Source organism: Lissotriton helveticus, chromosome 6 (assembly GCF_964261635.1).
Source record: "Lissotriton helveticus chromosome 6, aLisHel1.1, whole genome shotgun sequence".
NCBI lineage: Eukaryota > Metazoa > Chordata > Amphibia > Caudata > Salamandridae > Lissotriton > Lissotriton helveticus.
The window spans coordinates 2,139,169,785-2,139,195,093 of NC_136067.1; positions in this window are offsets into that span (position 1 = coordinate 2,139,169,785).

The following is a 25,309-nucleotide window of genomic DNA, read 5'->3' on the forward strand; positions in this document are numbered from 1 at the left end:
ATGCATCACAAAAAGTGACGCATCGGAATCGCAAAACTGACGCAAGGCCTCATAAATGAGGCCCTAAGGGCGGGAGCGCGGGCACAGAGCCGGGGTCTGAGGACTGTTCCGAGCGCCATTTACACACTTCACGGAGCGCCATAAAGCGATTTGTAGATTCTTTTTAGGAAGAGGAAATCTGGCCTAGTCTTGGAGCTGTAAATCTGACCCCCTGATAACAATTGCAGGATCCCGACCTTTCAGGGACACAACGTGGGCCAGTGGGTACCGTGTCCAGATGTCCGGCACGAGGAGCACCTGATCGCTATTCGTACTGTGCGTGCTGCGTTCTGATTGGCTGAGTGTTCCTACCTTCATGTAGTATCTGACTTTGTGATATTTTGGGAAAAAGCACACCACTCCACACCCCTCCGGCCATATGTGTTTTATTGGGGCCAATCTCCCTGGGCCACTGTGCTATCGCTGCCTGGGATCGATCTGGGTTTTTCCTGTTCATGCATTTGCCTACCGGTTACGTGTCACCCCAATTGTGATCTATCAATAAGCGGCCTCAGGCCTAGGTCGAAAGGACTGCCTAACTGCATATTTCTGACATAGGGATGATGGGAAGGTCATATCAGGTTAATTCGACAACAGCAAAGGTGAGATCGTTTTTATATACACATGTATCACTGCGTACATCGACATTGACTTTTTAAATATTAACACCCCAGGCCTCTCCCTCGGATACAGGATGTTTAGTCCTGCTGCCCGCGGCTCTGACCACGGACTGCTAACCGATGACACACTACTCTCGTTGTCTTGGAAAAGCATGACCTGGCGAGCAAGCTTCTCATGTTTGGAAAAAGTTTTAGGAACTAAGGGGGCCAAATATTTGCTGTGATGAGAGTCTGGTGCTAGGCCAGAACCCTGTTGAAATTTACCCGACATGAGTAATGAATTGAGATGGCTGATTATTCTGGTGAATTTCCCTACTTACTTGAGGTCATATCAACAAGGCGCCGTGATAAAATTATCGCCGCTTTAGCGTCCGTTTTCGGGCGTAAAACGGTGATAATTTTATTGCTTTATCAGCAAGGCCACACTGTCGCTTGAATCCTTGCCTTAGCGCCCTTTCCCTCAACGCCCAGCTTTGCATCTCTAAAGAGATGCAAAGTGGGCGTTCCGCACAAAAATAACGTGACAAACCTCCCGCTAACTTGCATGGCGATAAGAAAAGTAGCTCTAACTGCGGTTATCGCTACTTTCCTTATGCCTGCTTTCAGTCTGACTTAGCCATGATATCCAATGGAAGGTAGATATCATGGCTAAGTCTGCCCTGCCCTATCATCAAGCTATCGCCAAACGTTGTGCGATTATCACTGGATTTCCAGCGATAAGCGCACATTTGGCAGCTTGCGCATGGAATTTTATCGCTGTGGAGATAAGCGTTGCTGATAGCACGCTATCTCAGAGATAACATTCAGCGTTAGCCGGCAATAATTATCCTTGCGCTAAGCGCGCTGAGTGATAATTATCGCCGGCCCTTGCTGATATGTCCCTTGGTGCCATGTGGTGGTTCGCAGTTTGTCACATTTGTGCATCTGCAGTGGTGGCTATGGGGGTCATCATTATCCTGAGTGCTCAGGAAACGTGGCTTCCGTCACTGGAACATCACCTCATTTTGGAACTGAAAGGGGCCTCCATTGGCCTGAAGGCAACTGTTTTCTTAGAGGGGCTTCAGATGGGACTACGTGCCATGAAGGAAATTTGGATCCAAGGCAGAGTGCCCAAGAATAGGGTCCTTTCGATCTGGTAATCGGGATCTGTCCCAATTGGAATTGGATAAGGGGACCTGGGTGCTTGTTTTTTTGCGATGGATTGCGGGGCCATTCTGCCCCTCGTCTGACTGCCTTCCCTACGTGGCATTGCCAGTCAACCCCACCCTGGGGAATAAGCAGCAGAGAGGGACCCACACTCCCGACGGCATCCGTATGGCGGACTCTAGGTCGATAAAACCTACAGTAGCCCTGAGGTTTTCGTGAACAAAAATAAGGGCTTGAGTTTTCCTGATGTTATGTAAATAGTCTTTATTTTTGAGGGAAGTTTTGAAGTGTGCAAGAAATGGATTTTTCATAATGGGGGTTTAAACTTACTGTGTATTTTGGTTTTGCGATTGTGTAAAGGCATTGCCTCCCAGATAGTCACCCCTCCCTGACGTGGTTGGGGCCTGGTCCTTGTTGGACTGGGTTTCCTGCCTGTTTCTGCTGTTGTCTGGCATTTGGCCAACCAACTGGTCCCTGTTGGGGTTGCTGACTGATTCCCTGCGGATGGATGTAGAGTGCATTTGGGTTGTTCAGGTTTGTTTTTTGGATGGGGATTTTGCAGGGACTGGCCCAAGCATGTTGATCTTTTCTCATGATATGCCTTTAAGCGGCATCGTTCAGCCAATTGGCCCATTCTGTGGCAATAGTAGTTCTCTCTGAGGTCCGGCTGCTGCCAGTCTCCCTGACCTCTGCTGTTAGGACTCGGTGAAAACGCACTGGGGTCCTGTGGTGGAGCCACCTTCAAGACTGGTGCCATTTCAATCAATCAATCAATCAATCAGAACATTTGTAAAGCACACTACTCACCCGTGAGGGTCTCAAGGCGCAGGGGGAGGGTGCTCGAACTGCTCGAATAGTCAGGTCTTGAGTAGCCTCCTGATGGTTAGTAGGTCCAGGGTCTGCCAGAGGAGGATGGGGATGGTGTTCCAGGTTTCGGCGGCGAGGTGAGAGAATGATCTGCTGCCGGTGGTCGCTCTTCGGATGCGGGGGACGGTGGTGAGGGCGAGGTTGGCGGAGCGGAGCTGGCGGTTTGGGGTGTAGAAGGAGAGTCATCTGTTGAGGTAGGCTGGTCTAAGGTTGTGGAGTGCCTTGTGTGTGTGGGTGAGGATCTTGAAGGTGATCCTCTTGTTGATGGGAAGCCAGTGCAGGTTTCTCAGATGGGGTGCGGTGTGGCTGTGGCGAGGGATGTCGAGGATCAAGCGTGCAGAGGCGTTCTGTATGCGTTGTAGTCATTTCAGGAGCTTGGCCAAGGCTCCTGCGTAAAGGGCATTTCCGTAGTCCAGCCTGCTGCTGACGAGGGCCTGGGGGACCGTTCTTCTTGTTTCGATGGGGATCCACCTGTAGATCTTGCGGAGCATGCGTATGGGGGTTGAAGCAGGAAGACAAGATGGCATTGACTGGCTTGGTCATGGAGAGTGTTGAGTCGAGGATGAATCCCAGGTTGCGTGCGTGGTCCATGGTTGTCGGTGCTGCTCCAAGTGCGATCAGCCACCAGGAGTCATCCCAGGTCGAGGGGGTGGAGCTAAGGATGAGGACCTCCGTCTTGTCCGAGTTCAGCTTCAGACGGCTGTTCTTCATCCACTCCGCAACGGTTTTCATTCCTTTGTGGAGGTTGGTTCTGGCGGCGAGGGGGTCCTTGGTTAGGGAGAGGATCCGCTGGGTGTCGTCGGCGTAAGAGATGATGTTGAGGTAGTGCAGTCGGGCAACGTGGGCGAGCGGTGCCATGTAGACGTTGAACAATGTCGGGCACAGGGATGATCTTTGGGGTACGAGGCAGATGGCCTTGGTGGCTTCGGAACAGAAAGGGGGGAGGCAGATGCTCTGGGTTCTGCCAGAGAGTAAGGAGGTGGTCCATTCCAGAGCCTTGTCTCGGATCCCTGCGTTGTGGAGGTGTGTGTGTAGGGTGCGGTGGCAGACAGTGTTGAAGGCGGCTGATAGGTCCATGAGGATGAGGGCTGCGGTTTTGCCGTTTTCCAGAATAGCCCTGATGTCGTTGGTGGCGGCGATGAGGGCAGTTTCGATACTGTGGTTGCTGCATAACCCAGACTGGGACGGGTCCAGGATGCTGTTCTCCTCGAGGTTGCCAAAAACACAGTTGATGGACAGAATGTAGAACAATGTCATACATTCACCCCAGTACAAGGATCTGGGCCTAAATCCATCGTTTTTTTTGCACTCCACACCACCCTGGGTTAGACACTGGCTATATGCAAATCAGCTCTGACCCTGTGCCTCATGGCAACAGTCCAGTCCGAACTACCAAGCCATGTCTTTCCCAGACCGGAATCAAGCATCCAAGGACCGGTTTCTGGCTATCAGCCTTCATCAGCCTGGATAGCTTGACTCCAGTGGTGTGGAGAGCCTGGGACTCACGTCTGAGCATACCCAGCCCACTCGGGGTGAAAATTGCAAAAAACACAGTTGATGGACAGAATGTAGAACAATGTCATACATTCACCCCAGTACAAGGATCTGGGCCTAAATCCATCGTTTTTTTTGCACTCCACACCACCCTGGGTTAGACACTGGCTATATGCAAATCAGCTCTGACCCTGTGCCTCATGGCAACAGTCCAGTCCGAACTACCAAGCCATGTCTTTCCCAGACCGGAATCAAGCATCCAAGGACCGGTTTCTGGCTATCAGCCTTCATCAGCCTGGATAGCTTGACTCCAGTGGTGTGGAGAGCCTGGGACTCACGTCTGAGCATACCCAGCCCACTCGGGGTGAAAATTGCAAAAAACACAGTTGATGGACAGAATGTAGAACAATGTCATACATTCACCCCAGTACAAGGATCTGGGCCTAAATCCATCGTTTTTTTTGCACTCCACACCACCCTGGGTTAGACACTGGCTATATGCAAATCAGCTCTGACCCTGTGCCTCATGGCAACAGTCCAGTCCGAACTACCAAGCCATGTCTTTCCCAGACCGGAATCAAGCATCCAAGGACCGGTTTCTGGCTATCAGCCTTCATCAGCCTGGATAGCTTGACTCCAGTGGTGTGGAGAGCCTGGGACTCACGTCTGAGCATACCCAGCCCACTCGGGGTGAAAATTGCAAAAAACACAGTTGATGGACAGAATGTAGAACAATGTCATACATTCACCCCAGTACAAGGATCTGGGCCTAAATCCATCGTTTTTTTTGCACTCCACACCACCCTGGGTTAGACACTGGCTATATGCAAATCAGCTCTGACCCTGTGCCTCATGGCAACAGTCCAGTCCGAACTACCAAGCCATGTCTTTCCCAGACCGGAATCAAGCATCCAAGGACCGGTTTCTGGCTATCAGCCTTCATCAGCCTGGATAGCTTGACTCCAGTGGTGTGGAGAGCCTGGGACTCACGTCTGAGCATACCCAGCCCACTCGGGGTGAAAATTGCAAAAAACACAGTTGATGGACAGAATGTAGAACAATGTCATACATTCACCCCAGTACAAGGATCTGGGCCTAAATCCATCGTTTTTTTTGCACTCCACACCACCCTGGGTTAGACACTGGCTATATGCAAATCAGCTCTGACCCTGTGCCTCATGGCAACAGTCCAGTCCGAACTACCAAGCCATGTCTTTCCCAGACCGGAATCAAGCATCCAAGGACCGGTTTCTGGCTATCAGCCTTCATCAGCCTGGATAGCTTGACTCCAGTGGTGTGGAGAGCCTGGGACTCACGTCTGAGCATACCCAGCCCACTCGGGGTGAAAATTGCAAAAAACACAGTTGATGGACAGAATGTAGAACAATGTCATACATTCACCCCAGTACAAGGATCTGGGCCTAAATCCATCGTTTTTTTTGCACTCCACACCACCCTGGGTTAGACACTGGCTATATGCAAATCAGCTCTGACCCTGTGCCTCATGGCAACAGTCCAGTCCGAACTACCAAGCCATGTCTTTCCCAGACCGGAATCAAGCATCCAAGGACCGGTTTCTGGCTATCAGCCTTCATCAGCCTGGATAGCTTGACTCCAGTGGTGTGGAGAGCCTGGGACTCACGTCTGAGCATACCCAGCCCACTCGGGGTGAAAATTGCAAAAAACACAGTTGATGGACAGAATGTAGAACAATGTCATACATTCACCCCAGTACAAGGATCTGGGCCTAAATCCATCGTTTTTTTTGCACTCCACACCACCCTGGGTTAGACACTGGCTATATGCAAATCAGCTCTGACCCTGTGCCTCATGGCAACAGTCCAGTCCGAACTACCAAACCATGTCTTTCCCAGAACGGAATCAAGCATCCAAGGACCGGTTTCTGGCTATCAGCCTTCATCAGCCTGGATAGCTTGACTCCAGTGGTGTGGAGAGCCTGGGACTCACGTCTGAGCATACCCAGCCCACTCGGGGTGAAAATTGCAAAAAACACAGTTGATGGACAGAATGTAGAACAATGTCATACATTCACCCCAGTACAAGGATCTGGGCCTAAATCCATCGTTTTTTTTGCACTCCACACCACCCTGGGTTAGACACTGGCTATATGCAAATCAGCTCTGACCCTGTGCCTCATGGCAACAGTCCAGTCCGAACTACCAAGCCATGTCTTTCCCAGACCGGAATCAAGCATCCAAGGACCGGTTTCTGGCTATCAGCCTTCATCAGCCTGGATAGCTTGACTCCAGTGGTGTGGAGAGCCTGGGACTCACGTCTGAGCATACCCAGCCCACTCGGGGTGAAAATTGCAAAAAACACAGTTGATGGACAGAATGTAGAACAATGTCATACATTCACCCCAGTACAAGGATCTGGGCCTAAATCCATCGTTTTTTTTGCACTCCACACCACCCTGGGTTAGACACTGGCTATATGCAAATCAGCTCTGACCCTGTGCCTCATGGCAACAGTCCAGTCCGAACTACCAAGCCATGTCTTTCCCAGACCGGAATCAAGCATCCAAGGACCGGTTTCTGGCTATCAGCCTTCATCAGCCTGGATAGCTTGACTCCAGTGGTGTGGAGAGCCTGGGACTCACGTCTGAGCATACCCAGCCCACTCGGGGTGAAAATTGCAAAAAACACAGTTGATGGACAGAATGTAGAACAATGTCATACATTCACCCCAGTACAAGGATCTGGGCCTAAATCCATCGTTTTTTTTGCACTCCACACCACCCTGGGTTAGACACTGGCTATATGCAAATCAGCTCTGACCCTGTGCCTCATGGCAACAGTCCAGTCCGAACTACCAAACCATGTCTTTCCCAGAACGGAATCAAGCATCCAAGGACCGGTTTCTGGCTATCAGCCTTCATCAGCCTGAATAGCTTGACTCCAGTGGTGTGGAGAGCCTGGGACTCACGTCTGAGCATACCCAGCCCACTCGGGGTGAAAATTGCAAAAAACACAGTTGATGGACAGAATGTAGAACAATGTCATACATTCACCCCAGTACAAGGATCTGGGCCTAAATCCATCGTTTTTTTTGCACTCCACACCACCCTGGGTTAGACACTGGCTATATGCAAATCAGCTCTGACCCTGTGCCTCATGGCAACAGTCCAGTCCGAACTACCAAGCCATGTCTTTCCCAGACCGGAATCAAGCATCCAAGGACCGGTTTCTGGCTATCAGCCTTCATCAGCCTGGATAGCTTGACTCCAGTGGTGTGGAGAGCCTGGGACTCACGTCTGAGCATACCCAGCCCACTCGGGGTGAAAATTGCAAAAAACACAGTTGATGGACAGAATGTAGAACAATGTCATACATTCACCCCAGTACAAGGATCTGGGCCTAAATCCATCGTTTTTTTTGCACTCCACACCACCCTGGGTTAGACACTGGCTATATGCAAATCAGCTCTGACCCTGTGCCTCATGGCAACAGTCCAGTCCGAACTACCAAGCCATGTCTTTCCCAGACCGGAATCAAGCATCCAAGGACCGGTTTCTGGCTATCAGCCTTCATCAGCCTGGATAGCTTGACTCCAGTGGTGTGGAGAGCCTGGGACTCACGTCTGAGCATACCCAGCCCACTCGGGGTGAAAATTGCAAAAAACACAGTTGATGGACAGAATGTAGAACAATGTCATACATTCACCCCAGTACAAGGATCTGGGCCTAAATCCATCGTTTTTTTTGCACTCCACACCACCCTAGGTTAGACACTGGCTATATGCAAATCAGCTCTGACCCTGTGCCTCATGGCAACAGTCCAGTCCGAACTACCAAGCCATGTCTTTCCCAGACCGGAATGAAGCATCCAAGGACCGGTTTCTGGCTATCAGCCTTCATCAGCCTGGATAGCTTGACTCCAGTGGTGTGGAGAGCCTGGGACTCACGTCTGAGCATACCCAGCCCACTCGGGGTGAAAATTGCAAAAAACACAGTTGATGGACAGAATGTAGAACAATGTCATACATTCACCCCAGTACAAGGATCTGGGCATAAATCCATCGTTTTTTTTGCACTCCACACCACCCTGGGTTAGACACTGGCTATATGCTAATCAGCTCTGACCCTGTGCCTCATGGCAACAGTCCAGTCCGAACTACCAAGCCATGTCTTTCCCAGACCGGAATCAAGCATCCAAGGACCAGTTCCTGGCTATCAGCCTTCATCAGCCTGGATAGCTTGACTCCAGTGGTGTGGAGAGCCTGGGACTCACGTCTGAGCATACCCAGCCCACTCGGGGTGAAAATTGCAAAAAACACAGTTGATGGACAGAATGTAGAACAATGTCATACATTCACCCCAGTACAAGGATCTGAGCCTAAATCCATCGTTTTTTTTGCACTCCACACCACCCTGGGTTAGACACTGGCTATATGCAAATCAGCTCTGACCCTGTGCCTCATGGCAACAGTCCAGTCCGAACTACCAAGCCATGTCTTTCCCAGACCGGAATCAAGCATCCAAGGACCGGTTTCTGGCTATCAGCCATCATCATCCTGGATAGCTTGACTCCAGTGGTGTGGAGAGCCTGGGACTCACGCCTGAGCATACCCAGCCCACTTGGGGTGAAAATTGCAAAAAACACAGTTGATGGACAGAATGTAGAACAATGTCATACATTCACCCCAGTACAAGGATCTGGGCCTAAATCCATCGGTTTTTTTTGCACTCCACACCACCCTGGGTTAGACACTGGCTATATGCAAATCAGCTCTGACCCTGTGCCTCATGGCAACAGTCCAGTCCGAACTACCAAGCCATGTCTTTCCCAGACCGGAATCAAGCATCCAAGGACCGGTTTCTGGCTATCAGCCATCATCATCCTGGATAGCTTGACTCCAGTGGTGTGGAGAGCCTGGGACTCACGCCTAAGCATACCCAGCCCACTTGGGGTGAAAATTGCAAAAAACACAGTTGATGGACAGAATGTAGAACAATGTCATACATTCACCCCAGTACAAGGATCTGGGCCTAAATCCATCGGTTTTTTTTGCACTCCACACCACCCTGGGTTAGACACTGGCTATATGCAAATCAGCTCTGACCCTGTGCCTCATGGCAACAGTCCAGTCCGAACTACCAAGCCATGTCTTTCCCAGACCGGAATCAAGCATCCAAGGACCGGTTTCTGGCTATCAGCCTTCATCAGCCTGGATAGCTTGACTCCAGTGGTGTGGAGAGCCTGGGACTCACGTCTGAGCATACCCAGCCCACTCGGGGTGAAAATTGCAAAAAACACAGTTGATGGACAGAATGTAGAACAATGTCATACATTCACCCCAGTACAAGGATCTGGGCCTAAATCCATCGTTTTTTTTGCACTCCACACCACCCTGGGTTAGACACTGGCTATATGCAAATCAGCTCTGACCCTGTGCCTCATGGCAACAGTCCAGTCCGAACTACCAAGCCATGTCTTTCCCAGACCGGAATCAAGCATCCAAGGACCGGTTTCTGGCTATCAGCCTTCATCAGCCTGGATAGCTTGACTCCAGTGGTGTGGAGAGCCTGGGACTCACGTCTGAGCATACCCAGCCCACTCGGGGTGAAAATTGCAAAAAACACAGTTGATGGACAGAATGTAGAACAATGTCATACATTCACCCCAGTACAAGGATCTGGGCCTAAATCCATCGTTTTTTTTGCACTCCACACCACCCTGGGTTAGACACTGGCTATATGCAAATCAGCTCTGACCCTGTGCCTCATGGCAACAGTCCAGTCCGAACTACCAAGCCATGTCTTTCCCAGACCGGAATCAAGCATCCAAGGACCGGTTTCTGGCTATCAGCCTTCATCAGCCTGGATAGCTTGACTCCAGTGGTGTGGAGAGCCTGGGACTCACGTCTGAGCATACCCAGCCCACTCGGGGTGAAAATTGCAAAAAACACAGTTGATGGACAGAATGTAGAACAATGTCATACATTCACCCCAGTACAAGGATCTGGGCCTAAATCCATCGTTTTTTTTGCACTCCACACCACCCTGGGTTAGACACTGGCTATATGCAAATCAGCTCTGACCCTGTGCCTCATGGCAACAGTCCAGTCCGAACTACCAAGCCATGTCTTTCCCAGACCGGAATCAAGCATCCAAGGACCGGTTTCTGGCTATCAGCCTTCATCAGCCTGGATAGCTTGACTCCAGTGGTGTGGAGAGCCTGGGACTCACGTCTGAGCATACCCAGCCCACTCGGGGTGAAAATTGCAAAAAACACAGTTGATGGACAGAATGTAGAACAATGTCATACATTCAACCCAGTACAAGGATCTGGGCCTAAATCCATCGTTTTTTTTGCACTCCACACCACCCTGGGTTAGACACTGGCTATATGCAAATCAGCTCTGACCCTGTGCCTCATGGCAACAGTCCAGTCCGAACTACCAAGCCATGTCTTTCCCAGACCGGAATCAAGCATCCAAGGACCGGTTTCTGGCTATCAGCCTTCATCAGCCTGGATAGCTTGACTCCAGTGGTGTGGAGAGCCTGGGACTCACGTCTGAGCATACCCAGCCCACTCGGGGTGAAAATTGCAAAAAACACAGTTGATGGACAGAATGTAGAACAATGTCATACATTCACCCCAGTACAAGGATCTGGGCCTAAATCCATCGTTTTTTTTGCACTCCACACCACCCTGGGTTAGACACTGGCTATATGCAAATCAGCTCTGACCCTGTGCCTCATGGCAACAGTCCAGTCCGAACTACCAAGCCATGTCTTTCCCAGACCGGAATCAAGCATCCAAGGACCGGTTTCTGGCTATCAGCCTTCCTCAGCCTGGATAGCTTGACTCCAGTGGTGTGGAGAGCCTGGGACTCACGTCTGAGCATACCCAGCCCACTCGAGGTAGCGGGTCAGTTGTCTGTTGGTGGTCTTCTCGATGACCTTTACCGGGAACGGGAGCAGGGAGATGGACCGGAATTTCTTGTGGTCTCTCGGATCCGCCTTGGGTTTTTTGAATAAGGTGTTTTTCTCGTCGTGCTTCCAGCTCTCCGTGAAGGTCGCAGTCTCGAAGGAGATGTTGATGGCCTTGCGGAGGTGGGGTACGATGGTGGCACTGGCTTTGTTGAAGATGTGGTGTGGGCAGGGGTCTGAAGGAGAGCCAGAGTGGATGGTGTTCATGATTTTGATGGCGGCGTTGTCGTTTATGTTGGTCCAGGTGAGCAGGGGATCGATGTGGATGGTGGCCGTGTGGTCAGGGGTCTCAGTGGCTGTCAGGGCCGTCAGGTTGTTAAAGCTGTCGTGGATATCTCCATTTGCACACTTGCCATCAACATGGCCCCCTAAAGGGTGGTCTTTTTCAATTTGGGTTTGCTCAAGTTTTTTCCTGTCCTTTTCCTGTTTCTTTCTGGAGTAATGTAGTATGTGGACCTGAATTTCCGGCCAAGGTTTGGTGTCTAGTCCCACCAAGCTATGCAGCCCCTTCTGTATTTCAGCCAGCAACCCCTTTTTGAGGATATTCTAGATGAATGCAACCTGGGGGCCCGTGTCAGTCCATGGCTGTCCTGTCTCTTGCCTGTATTGTTCCCTCATTCTGTCTAGAAAGTTGGTTACAGTATCCCCAGGTTTCATGCTTTCTGCCATCAATCCTCCTATATCTGGGCATTCAGGAAATATCTCCCTCAGGGCCGTCCATATCTAGTGCCTGAGTTAATTCAATGAGGCCCGTCATGCTCTCTGTTGGTCAGCGTGACTGCTGGAGTGTTTGGCTCAGGTGAACACCATGTTAGTCTGATCTCCGATGAAGCTCCTGACCAGACTCTTGTAATCACCCATTGCTAGGTTTATTTTTGCAGTATTCTTCTCAAAACAGCTTAGAGCAGCTCCGCTGGTTTCTCCCCAACGTTGGCACTCCCACCCCCTCAGGCTATCCTGTATGTAGGGTAAGGGCCACTTGGGATCTCTCCCTGTGCCGGATGCAGTCTTTCATGACGGCTGTGTCTCTGGTTCGAAGGATCCTTCCTCTGGTTATGGTCTATCACACTGACCCATCCTTTCAGTCCAATGGGTTGGTACATGGCAAAATGGCTGCACAAAGACCTTGTCTTCTTCTCTAGTCATTATCTCTTTTGGGGTCAGTTTTTTTGACCCGTGCATTCGGCGGGAGTGGTGGATGTCTTCATCGCCGCTCTACTTGTGTGTGCTTAAGGGTCCATGTTGCTTCTCCTATGTCTTAATTGGGTTTGAACTAGACTACCTTGATCTCTTGCTTCCTCATTGGCCCCTCTCCTACACTGACAATCTGGTGGGGTTTGGGTTTCCGATAGGGGCCTCCTGTTTGGTTCTACTTCGGACTCCTCTCTGTATGGAGCCCTGGGCCTGGACCTACTCTTCCCTCGTGGAGGGCGCACTGCTCTGTTCTCTATTGGCACTCAAGAACTCTCTCTCTCCATCCTTAACACGCACCTCTCCTCTATCTCCCTCCTGTGTTGCCCCTTCAGTTCGGTGCTGTGCGCGGTTCTCCTTTGTAGGTACTTGCCCTCAAACTCACTTTCTGGCATCCCTTTTGCTGCTTGAACGTACTTGAGACGGTACACAAAAGTGAGAATTTTTGTAGATCAATTTATTTGTATGTTCTCTTACAACGTTGTATATCTATCATGTACCCTTGTAACAAATATTACATCCGAATACTCTTTCATATACACCCTTTCTTTTGCTCTCTTTTGTCTCAAAAAGATCACTGTTTAGTGACAAACAGAAATTGACTCAAAAAACATTTGTCACAGTTGTGCATTAATGGCATCAAATATATCAGGTCGTACGATTATAGATATTTAAAATAATATTTGAAACATAAAGACAATTAAAACCCTTGAAGGTCCAATTACCATAACTGAACATACTTGAGAGCGTTCTATTGGATGCGCCTCTGGGGCTTGATGGGTTGAACATGACTGATGGGGGGGGGTCAAACTTTGGGGAACTCTAGCACCGAACTGGGATGATGCTGTGATCGTCTGTGCTTGGCAGTCTGGAAGCCTTCCAGTCCCAGATCAAGCAGCTTGCTGCGTAGTAGGGGTGCCCTCCGGCTCCTACAGCCGGCAGGTTGGTATAACCTATTGCGGTAATGGCAGGGATGGCAGGCCTCAGAGAGAGCACCTCCTTTTCCTGCATATGGTAGCGGGGTTGCAGACGCCTTGCTTGTGGGTTCTGGGACAGGATTGTTTGCCTGGGCACCTCAAGGTGGCCCACTGTTCTAGCAGTGCCTCTCGGCTAGCCTAATTTTATCCTCCATTTTTGGTCTGAATGTGTGTCCTTGTGTGTTCTATCATGTTAGTGTTAAGGTTCCCCCCTCAGGACAGAGGACATTTTTTCAAAGAAGACACCAGCCAAAGTATTTTAAGTTGAGAAAAAATAACTGGTTTTTACAAGGGGCAAAGGACTTCAGACAGGTCTAAAAAACAATATAGACTTGATATACCCCTTGTGTGTAGGTCTGGTGGATCTTACTCGGGAAGGAATGCTGAGTTTTTACATGTCATCAAGCATCCTTTAGAAAGAAATTGGGCTAGAACTTTTGAAAAAGAGAATTCATTAGATCGATATATGTATATTTGTTTGTATACATTTATGTAAAAAGTGGTGTGTATATATATGTATATGTGTTTGTTTGTCTACACGTAGAAAATGGGCATAAAAATTATATTTGCCTAAATTCAACTCTTTTTTCAATTTAATTGAATAAATAAATAAGATTAATAATACATTGTGTGTTCTATGCAGAGGTGGGAAGCCGTATATATATATAAATAATATTATAATTTGTGGTTTCGAGATACTATAATTGTTATAAGATGGGATAATTGAGTTACCTCTCTTAGTATTAGAAGTGCGTTATTGGTGTCCTTGGCATCAATTGTTCTTTATATATGACTTTATTTACCCAGATGCCAAAGGTTTACCGGGTTCTCCCTTATTTTTGAATATGTATTATAATTACAGCGCTCCACCGCTCGCATTGCCCCCTGAGACTGATTGTGCCTGTGCATTGCCTTGTTATTGATCGTGCCTGTATTATAATTAAAGCGCTCCACCGCTCGCATTGCCCCCTGAGATTAATTGTGCCTGATTGTGCCCTTAAGCATTAGTTGCAGCGTGCCCCAATCTCGTCCTGTTTGCCTTTTGTTGTTGTCGCTGCCATTTGGTTGCGCCTCCAGCCCGTCCCTCCCCCCACGCTCCCGCCTCCCAGCTGCCCCTCCCACGCTCCGCCCCCTCCACTAGCCATTTATGACAGATGCATTTTCGCGCAGCGTACTAGCGCAGCGGACGCGCCCTATACGCGCCAAAGGCGCGCCAAAGGTAAGCCCGTCTACGCCCGTCCGCGTCTGGACCGCGCCCAGCGCCAGAGCCCCTGGTCCCCGCAAACCCATCACCTCCCGCATCGCGTACGACGCAGCAACCCTCTCAGCGCTTAACCCCGGCCGCCCTCCTAACTGCCATCAAGCCGCCCCAGGACACACCCATGGACCCTTCACCTGCACTCCTGCAAATTCGACTGCATCAAAACCCCCACCATATCCTTAAACTCCAAACAGAGCTCCGACCCTAACCACCTGAAGTGCATCCTGCTCAACACCCGCTCGGTCCACAGTCACGCCATCGAACTATGGAACCTACTCGACACCACATCGCCGGACGTCGCCTTTCCCACAGAAACCTGGATGAACACCTCTTCAGCACCCGACATCGCTGTAGCCATCCCGGACGGCTTCAAGATCATCCATAAAGACCGCACCAAGCAAACAGGAGGAGGCATCGCCATCGTCCATAAGAACACCATCCGCATCACGACCAGTTCCGACAATAACCTCGCAGCCGCCGAACACCTTCACTTCCAGATCCACACCGACCCCAAGACCACACTCAGAGGCACCCTCATCTATAGACCACCAGGACCTCGCGCACAATTTAACGAAGACATCACTGACTTCATCAGTCCTCACGCCCTCCCCTCCGAAGACTACATCCTACTGGGAGACCTCAACTTCCACCTGGAAAAGAACAACGACAGCAACACCACCACCCTTCTGGACAACCTCGCCAATCTCGGACTCAAACAGCTTGTTAACACCCCCACCCACTATGCCGGACACACACTCGACCCAATCTTCACCTCCAGCAAGCACATCTCCTTCAATCACACCACAGCTCTCCAGTGGACAGACCACAGCTGCGTTCACTTCAGCTATAACAAGACTACGACCCACAACCTCTCACAACCAATTCCCCGCAGAAACTGGAACAAAATTACAACCGACCAACTCTTCACATCACTGCACCATAACCCCCCTGCAAAATCATCGGACCCAAACCTTGCAGCCACCAACCTCACACAATGGATCACCCACAGCGCTGACGAACTAGCACCCTTGAAAAAACATCAAATCAAACAAGATAACAAAAAAGCCCCCTGGTTCAATGAGGACCTCAAGAAATCCAAGAAGATCTGTCGCACCCTCGAGAAAGCCTGGCTGAAAAACCGAACCACTGACAACCTGGCCACCTTCAAGAACGCCATCCGCAAACACCACCAACTGATTCGTTCCACCAAGAAATCAGCATTCAAGGACCGACTTGACAACAACGCCCACAACAGCAAGGAACTATTCAACATTGTCAAAGAATTCACCAACCCCACCGCCGGCACGAACGACATCACTCCCTCCCAAGACCTCTGCGACTCCCTAGCCTCATTCTTCCACAACAAGATCACTGACATACATAACAGCTTTGATAACCAGGCCGGAGTCCAGTCCTCCCCACCCACCTCCGAACCAAAACACCCCTCTAACAACCTGTGCGCCTGGAACCCAATCACCACTGAAGAGACCACACGCCTGATGAACTCCATCCACTCAGGATCCCCAACCGATCCATGTCCCCACCACATCTTCAACAAAGCAGACTCCATTATCGCACCCCATCTCCGAGATGTCATCAACTGCTCCCTCAACTCCGCCACCTTCCCGGGAAGCTGGAAACATGCCGAACTCAGCGCCCTCCTGAAGAAACCCACAGCAGACCCCACTGAACTTAAGAACTACCGCCCCATCTCGCTCCTCCCATTCCCTGCCAAAGTCATTGAAAAAGCCGTCAACAGTCAACTCGCCGCCTTCCTCGAATCCAACAAATCCCTCGACCCTTCACAATCCGGCTTCCGAGCCAAACACAGCACTGAGACCGCCCTCATCGCAGCAACAGACGACATTCGAACACTACTGGACAACGGAGAAACTGTCGCCCTCATCCTACTTGACCTCTACGCAGCCTTCGACACAGTTTGTCATAACACCCTTATTAAACGACTAAGCAACGTCGGAATACAAGGAAAAGCATTGGACTGGATCATCTCGTTCCTCGCCGGAAGAACCCAGAGAGTCCGCCTCCCCCCTTTTACATCAGAGGCCACCGAAGTCAGCTGCGGCGTACCATAAGGATCCTCACTCAGTCCCACCCTCTTCAACGTATACATGAGTCCCCTCGCATCCATCGCGCGCCAACACAACCTCAACATCATCTCCTACGCAGATGACACCCAGCTGATCCTCTCCCTCACCAAAGACCCAAACACCGCCAAAACCAACCTACACGAAGGGATGAAAGACGTAGCTGAGTGGATGAAGAACAGCCGTCTAAAACTGAACTCGGACAAAACAGAAGTCCTCATCTTAGGAGCTTCCCCCTCCGCCTGGGACAACTCATGGTGGCCACCGGCCCTGGGAAGCTCATCCATACCTACGGACCACGCACGTAACCTGGGCTTCATTCTGGACTCCTCCCACTCGATGACCAGACAAGCAAACGCTGTCTCATCATCATGCTTCAACATCCTACGCATGCTCAAAAAAATCTTCCGTTGGATCCCCACCGAAACAAGAAAAACGGTCACCCACGCACTGGTCACCAGCAGACTGAACTACGGAAACATCCTTTACGCCGGTACCACAGCCAAACTACAGAAAAAACTCCAACACATCCAAAACGCCTCAGCCAGACTCATACTTGACATCCCCCGCCAAGATCACATCTCCGGCCACCTGAAAGACCTCCACTGGCTCCCCGTCAACAAGAGAATAACATTCCGTCTCCTCATCCACGCACACAAAGCCCTCTATGACCTAGGACCCGAATGCCTCAACTCGCGCCTGTCCTTTTACACCTCCAACCGCCAACTGCGATCATCCACCCAAGCCCTCGCCGCAATCCCACGCATCCACAAATCCACCATGGGAGGAAGATCCTTCTCCTATTTAGCGGCCAAAACCTGGAATTCTCTCCCCACCCACCTCCGTCTTACACAGAACCACCTCTCCTTCAGAAAACAACTGAAAACTTGGATATTCGATAAGTAAAGTACCCCCCTCCCTCAAGCGCCTTGAGACCCTATGGGTATATAGGGCGCTATACAAATACTGAACTTGAACTTGAACCCTCCTACCCCCAGGAACCCTCCTTCCCACCTGAGGTAACGGGTTTTTAGGAACCCGCTGGTGTCAGGGGATAACACCCGAAGACCTCTGAGTTCCCTTGTTCCGGACCACAGAAACAATGAGTCTTCTATCGCAGTCAAAGATCAAGTTTTATTGGTAGCTACCAAGTAACACGTGTCCCAGAAGTACACCACACGGAGAGTAGGTTTTGGGAGACTGTTCGTTTTTACAGAACCAGCCTTCTCCTTATATACAAGATATATGGCTTCAAGCAAGAATTCTTGAGTTTATGGTACGGCAATATACATATTTCTACAATAATACAAAGAGCGAAGTCATGTAAGCAAGCCCATATTTTAGATTTCCAGTTCGTTGATAGATTACCCAGTTAGGCCTGGAACTCCCATCAGATATCGATGAAACCTTAATAAAGAAAGGTGTAACCCAGTCATAAACCTGGCCATAAACAAGGAACGTGGACAGGTGCATGTTTGCAGAAAGCATGGTCTGTATGTAGTGAATGGTTCGTGGAATGTTATGCGTAGATGCTATCGCATTCGGCCACTGGGCGAGGAGCTGCCTAAACAGGTTTGGCCGAAGACAATGGAGTCAGTTGGGACAGGTCAGGGGAAAGTCACGAAAGGTGGACGTGTCTATTTGGATCAAGCTCGACCTTTAATTGACTTATCATGAGGGCAAGATGCAAGATGGATGCCGTTCACAAAATGGAGCTTAAGGGATGGGACGGAAACTGTGATTTAGGGGTGTTGGCAACCCTCGATTGTAACGCAAATACATAGGAATGATGTCCTAATCATTATCGGTTCGTAGACACAAAAATCGTCTCGGTACGTTGAGATTTTGTGACACGGGTATTGGACCTCGATATCGGGAAAACAACGGGGTCCGGATTTTGAGAACCACAGACCCTCCTTTTGCCCTCATATAAGGCAATAACTCATGCTAATCTGAGTCCAAATCGGTATGAAGAAATTCGTGGAGATGTTGCTGTAGCATCATTCTGTTACTCAGCTCGTCCTGCGACACAGGCTTCCGTACACACGAGGTAGCACAGAGGCCACATAGTGCAGGAGCACACTGTATACACAAGCAAAACATGAACAGAAGTGCCAAGATCATCCCAATGAAGATCAAGGTTTTCCATCCCCAGGCAGTGATCAGCTCCCAGAACCACCCCAGCAGGGACCAATCCCCTTTCTCAATGTGAAGGGAACCAGATATTTCGTGTAATTTGGAGATGGCCTGGTATACTGTCGGTGCGTTATCAGGGATGAAAATGCAACAACTGGATTGGATGACTCTACACACACCACCACGATCGGCGAGTATGATGTCTAAGGCAATTCTGTTCTGAAGGGTCATAAGTCGATCCGACTGAAGCTCTGTTGTCAAATTGCCAAGTGCTCCGGCCGTCGTAGTCACGGCGGATTCAACTATCCTCGCTAACTGACGAATATTCCTGCTGTTCGCCATGGGCCCCCAAAATGGCAGAAAACCTTTTGCGAAGTCAGCGAATTCCTGACCCGCGGTGTCGTCTTTACTCACGACACCTCTAGCTGTCCTTGTCCGATGGTAATCTGCTCGGGCCGTGTAGGTAGGAGGCAGCAGAAATGAAATAAAACATGAACCTGAGAAATCAGGGGGCAACCACGTGTAGGCTTGGTCGTGGCAAACGAAATACGTGCCTTTGGCTGCCAAGAGTATAGGGGAAGTTCGGGAAGCAAATACATATGTTTCCGTGCAAACGCTCTTTCCCAACTGTGCTGTGGGGTTCCTACCAATACCCTGTAAGCATAAGTGACCTCGGTGGGGAACTATCCAAACTGGGCGAGATTTCTGTGCTGCCTGGCTCTTGACCAGGTAAACCCCATGTTTAGTCACATTCCAACGGGTGTAGGGACTCAGTTCATCTTTGGGCATTGTCAGATATGTGTCGATATCCCTACTCATGTTCCTTATCCCTGCGATTAGTGCCTTGTTACTGGAATCGCTCGCAGCAGAACGGGTCGGGTATGGTTCTAGGGCGAATAAGAACAGGGTCTGGAAAGCCCACAGAGAACCATAGTAGCTAAATGGCAAAATGAAGTATGGGATCCCCTTATCGGTTGTGTGTGGCATAAGTCCGCATATCCAACAGTTTGACGTGTTCATTATGGACTGGTGTTGGTGCAGAAGCTGGATGAAAGAGTTGTTTACAAATTCGAGTCTTCGGGCAGACTCGTGTTCAGGTAAAGGGTGAAAGTAGTGTGGAGAAATAGTGGGAGGAGGTGGTGTCTGGGTGTCATTCGAGAAGGTAACTTTAAAAACGAATAGTGTATAACTAGTAAAAAACACAAGTATGCTACATAACATTAAAACACATAGTATCAGGAATCTTCTTCTGGACAGTATCGTGCATAATTGTTTTTCAAAGTTTGTGAGTCTGACAGGTCTCTCTACCCTCGGAAACTCCATCCTCTAGTTGCTGCCCGCGGTGGTTGATTGATTCTCCCAGGGAGCGCGCTCTGCTCAGTCCGGGGTAACTCCCGTGGACCAATCAGAACCGTGGACCTAGAACTTCCCAGTTGCACTCCCCAGACTTCAACCGCGACCCTAGCAGCAGAACCGGATGGCGGTTCGAAAAATCAAAAATGAGCTAGTTCCCTTGGGACGAGAGAGCTGAAAATCCAAAAATAGTTCTTAGGGGAAAAAGGAAATTACATTAGATCAAACTTTTATTAGTTCTTTTGTCTAGACCGCAGGTCGTATCGTCGTTTCCCAGGTACGGTGTGATCTTCAAACAGCGTTTCAGGTTCAGTAGTGTCCAATTGCATAGATGGTGACACAAGTCCTTGCAAAATATGATCACTCTCCTTTTCGGTACTAGTTTCTTTCAAACGGGCATCGCTGAAAGGGATGAAGCGAGGTACGGATTCTGTCTCAGAGTCGGCAAGTCCTTTGTTGACCCACTGGTCGTATGGAAGGGGTAGAGGGACCCGTTTGCAGTGGGTCCCATGTACCCAGTTCTTCTTGCCTTCAACCCGAACAGCAGATCTCGTCGAAAGCAACACTAGGTGCGGTCCGGTCCACCTCGGCTGTCCGTTGTTGGTGCGCTGGAAATTCCGCACCAAAACCCACGAACCGGGTTCGATGAGGTGACCTGGATCGTCAGAGGCTGGTGGAGAAGAACTGTGAACCTGTTGGTGTAAAACACGCAATTTAGTTGTCAATTCGCACAAATAGTCAAGCAGTACGGGGTGTTCTATCTCGCTTAATTTCTTGGGTCTTGGCACGCCCCAGACGTTGGCTGGGCGGCCAAACACAATCTCATGGGGGCTAAGTCCTAACCTGGAGTGGACAGTCGTCCTGGTTGACAAAAGTGCTAGAGGCAGGGCGTCAGGCCATTTAAGACCTGTACTGGCTTGGATCTTGGCTAGTTTGAGTTTTAGAGTGCCATTGTAGCACTCTACTAATCCAGCTGATTGCGGGTGATTTGCAGAGTGGAATTTTTGGTGGATGCCTAAACACTCACACACTCTCTTCATCACGCATCCTACGAATTCACTTCCGTTATCACTCCAGACGATTCTAGGCATGCCGAACCTAGGGAAGAACTCTTTGACAAGGGCTTTGGCAGTTGATAAGGCGGTATTGTCCTTAAGGGGGTACGCTTCCACCCACCTTGAAAAGGCGCAAACAACAACGAGAACGTATTTCAGATTGTTGCACCTCTCCATGTGGATGAAATCGAGCTGCAAAACCTCGAACGGGTACGTTGGAGGCGCAAAATGACTAGCTGGAGTTGGGGTTCCCCTACCGGGATTGTACTTCAAACATACCATACACTTTTCGACCACATTCTTTGCACATTTTGGGATATTGCTATTCTGCCATACTGGGGCCAATAGTTTACATATTCCTCTTGAACTGATGTGTGCCATTCCGTGAGCCATTGTTACTACTGCAAGTACGTATGCATTAGGTAATAACCATCGCTGGTGTTCCGATAATTCGACCCAACAATCATTCGCATCCAATCTACCTGTGCTTCCTCTCCATTCATTCACTTCGTTCTCAGTGGCCTCGGCTAGTATTGATTTTACGCTTTCAATGGTGTCCTCACACATTCCCACATCAGCAATCCATCTAGCGGGACCCATGACATACATCCGACTCATTGTGTTCCTTGCAGTTCCTTTCGCAACCTCATCTGCAAATGCATTTCCGCGGCCAACATCATCCTGAATCTTTCTGTGTGCACTGCATTTTATAATGGCGACTTGTAGGGGCAAGGTGAGTGACTCAAGGAGTTCATTAACTAGCTGGCCATGTTGTATCTTTGCACCATGGGACGTAAGGAACCCACGTTCACGCCATAATCTCCCAAAACTGTGAGCCACACCAAAGGCATATTGGCTGTCAGTGTACACATTCACTCGCTTTCCTTTCGCCAGCACACATGCTCTAGTAAGCGCTACAAGTTCGGCGGCTTGTGCAGAACCGTGGGAAATGTGTGCAGTCTCTACAATGGTGTGTAATGTCGTTATGGCATATGCTGTAGTCGTATCACCATTCGGCAACTTGAAACATGAACCATCAACCCATAGAGTATCATTGCATTCGGGAAGGGGAGTGTCTTGTAAGTCTACTCTCCCTGTTGTCTCTTCCTCTGTCCTGAAACAACAGTCATGCTTGTCAATCTTGTCTGTCTCTGTCGGGATGGGTAATAACGTAGCGGGGTTGAGTGTATCACACCTCTTTATATGGATGTGACTTGCTAACAGGGTAAGTTCGTAACTGGATAGTCGAGCGCTAGTAAGGTGTTGTGTCTTTGTCCTATTTAGCAAAATGTCTACTGCATGTGGAACCATTACGATCAGAGTGTTATTCATGACTAATCCAGCAGACTGTCGAATGCAGACGGCTGCTGCGGCTGTTGCTCTTAGACAACTTGGTAGTGCCTTAGCCACTGGATCCAGAGTTGCCGAAAAATACGCGCATGGGGGCTGTTTGTCCCCAAAGAGTTGCATTAAGACTGATAATGCACAACCTTCTTTTTCGTGGACATACAATGTAAAAGGCTTACTGTAGTTGGGGTTTCCCAACACAGGAGCCGAACACAATGCATTGCGCAACTCGCGGAAACTCGTCTGACAATCTTCAGACCAAGGCATAGGTTTAGGCGTGTCTTTGCGGAGTAGTGACAGTAAGGGTTTGGCTAGTAGTGAGAAATTCGGTATCCATTGTCTACAGTACGATGTAATGGCCAAAAAAGCTCGAACACCTCTCTGTGTCCTTGGGGCACTTAGTTCTGTGATTGCCTGTATTCTTTCTGGTGTCAGTCTCCTTCCCTCCTTCGATAAGATGTGACCTAGGTAGGTTACTTCTTGTCGGCAAAATTGCAGTTTTGAAAGGGAGACTTTGTGCTTCATGTCACATAGGTGACGTAATAGCGACAACGTAGCTTCCTTGCAAATCTCTTCAGTGTCTGCAGCGATCAGTAGATCGTCCACGTACTGAATCAATGTTGACCCATCTGGCAGTACAATTGTGTCTAGTTGTGTTTTCAGAGCCTGACTGAATATTGATGGGCTTTCGCAGTAGCCTTGAGGAGCGCATTTGAAGCGGAAGCTTCGTCCTCCTAAATTGAAGCCGAAAAGGTCTCTACTCTCTTCGGCGATCGGGATGCTGAAGAAAGCGTTCTTCAGGTCAATCACCGAGAACCAAGCTGCTGAAGCTGGAACCATTGTCAATAAAGCAGTAATGTCGGGGACGACTGGAAACTGCGGTATAACTACCTTATTTACTTCTCGGAGGTCAATCACAAACCTATACACAGGGGGCTGTGAAGGATCAGTACGTTTTAAGACCGGTAAAACTGGACTATTACAAATGTTTCCTGTAGTTTCTTTGATAACATCTTTATCGATCAAATCATAAATGATCGTTAATAATGCCTTCTCGCCTTCGTTAGATATTTTGTATTGGGGAATACGTGGCAATCTGACGTTGGCTTTCAAAGTTATGACATACGGTGCTATCTCTAAACGACCTACATCGTTGGAACCATTAGCCCACAGTATATCCGGAAGTGATGACAATTCGGTTGGGATACCTTCTTTCGACAAGTACATTGGAGAAATGACTTTTTTCCCTAAAGTAAGCTGTACTCCCGAGGGAGAACAGTACAAAGTCGCGTACAACCTCTTTAGCAAATCCAATCCTAACAAATTTTCACCGCAACCTGTTGTAAGAATGAGGGGTGCTTCTAATTCACAGGGGCCAACAGAAAGGGAAACAGGACTAGAGATCGGGTTTCTAACAGGGGCGCCAGAGAAGCCTACTGAGACATTCATTTCGCCAGACAAAGGTGCGCCAGGAAGTTTTGAGTGCATAATAGAACTTTTTGTAGCACCAGTATCCAGCAGAAATGGCTCTGACACTCCTGAGGTAATTACCTCGACATAAGGTCCATCCTGATCTACTGGAACTGAAACAACTCCCTCTCTTTGTCCATGGCTGTCCTAGCGATCGTTACCCTCATTGTCGTGTTCGGTGTAATAGTCGTCAGCATAGTACTGAGCTGACTTGGACAATGAATTACTCTGTTGATCAAAGCTATTCATGGATTTCTGAGGCGGAAAAGAAGTTATATTCTGAGTGAAATTTCCACGGCCTCTACCTCTAGAGGCATGCTGAACACCTCTTCCCCTTACACCTTGGGCACCGTTTAAACGTCGTGCAAGAGCCGGACAATTACCCTTAAAATGACCCATTTCTTTGCAATACGCACATTGATTCGAGCCATACGTAGGACGCTGATGGGAAAGCTCGTTTCCTTGCGCGTCTCTAGAGTACTGCTGATTCTGTTGATAATTGGGCTGGCTAACCATACGAGGCGGATAGGCCTGTTGGAGAAGAACTTTAGTTTTCAAATCTTTCGTCTTTTTGTCTGCCTTGTCTAACTCGTCTTTACGCCTATTTTCATAGTACTGGGCTGTTGCTAGAATCTGCGCTGACGTAGAGACAGCCCAAGCACTTTCTGAGTCTTTTAGTTTAGCACACAATTCAGGAAGCAAATTGTGTACAAACTTGTCTACAAACAGTCTTTGGCCACCCTCGGTAGCCATATCCTGACCACTATGGTCGGTGAAAGTTTCCTCAAATCTTGTGAAGAAGTCAGACACATTCTCGTCTTTCTTCTGCTTGCACGCGGATAGCTTGTCCCAGTTTACACGTACTTCAGGCATAATTGTCTTCATGTACGCAATAATTCTACCAGGAAGTTCAGCTATTAACGGCTCAGGCTTGAAACCACCGATTTGTCTAGCATCTGTAGTCGCAATGTTCGCCCATGAGTCACCTAATTCTTGGTCATGATCCGTATGACGTATCTTACTCCATAAGGGATGTGGAACAACGTTCCCAAACAACATGTCTATATCCGCTAAATTCATTATACATGAGCTTGCAGTTTGGGACAACTCCTTATAATACCCAGTCGGGTTTTTACGGGGATCGGGTAGTGTCTGTTTGAGCGCTAAAACTTCTGATCTTTTCCAGGGGACATGTACCCATACACGCTGGAAATGAGGCAGAACCGGTGGAACTGCGTTTGCATCACCTTCCCTCCAAACCGGAGGAACCTCTCTCATGGGGTACTGTCTTGC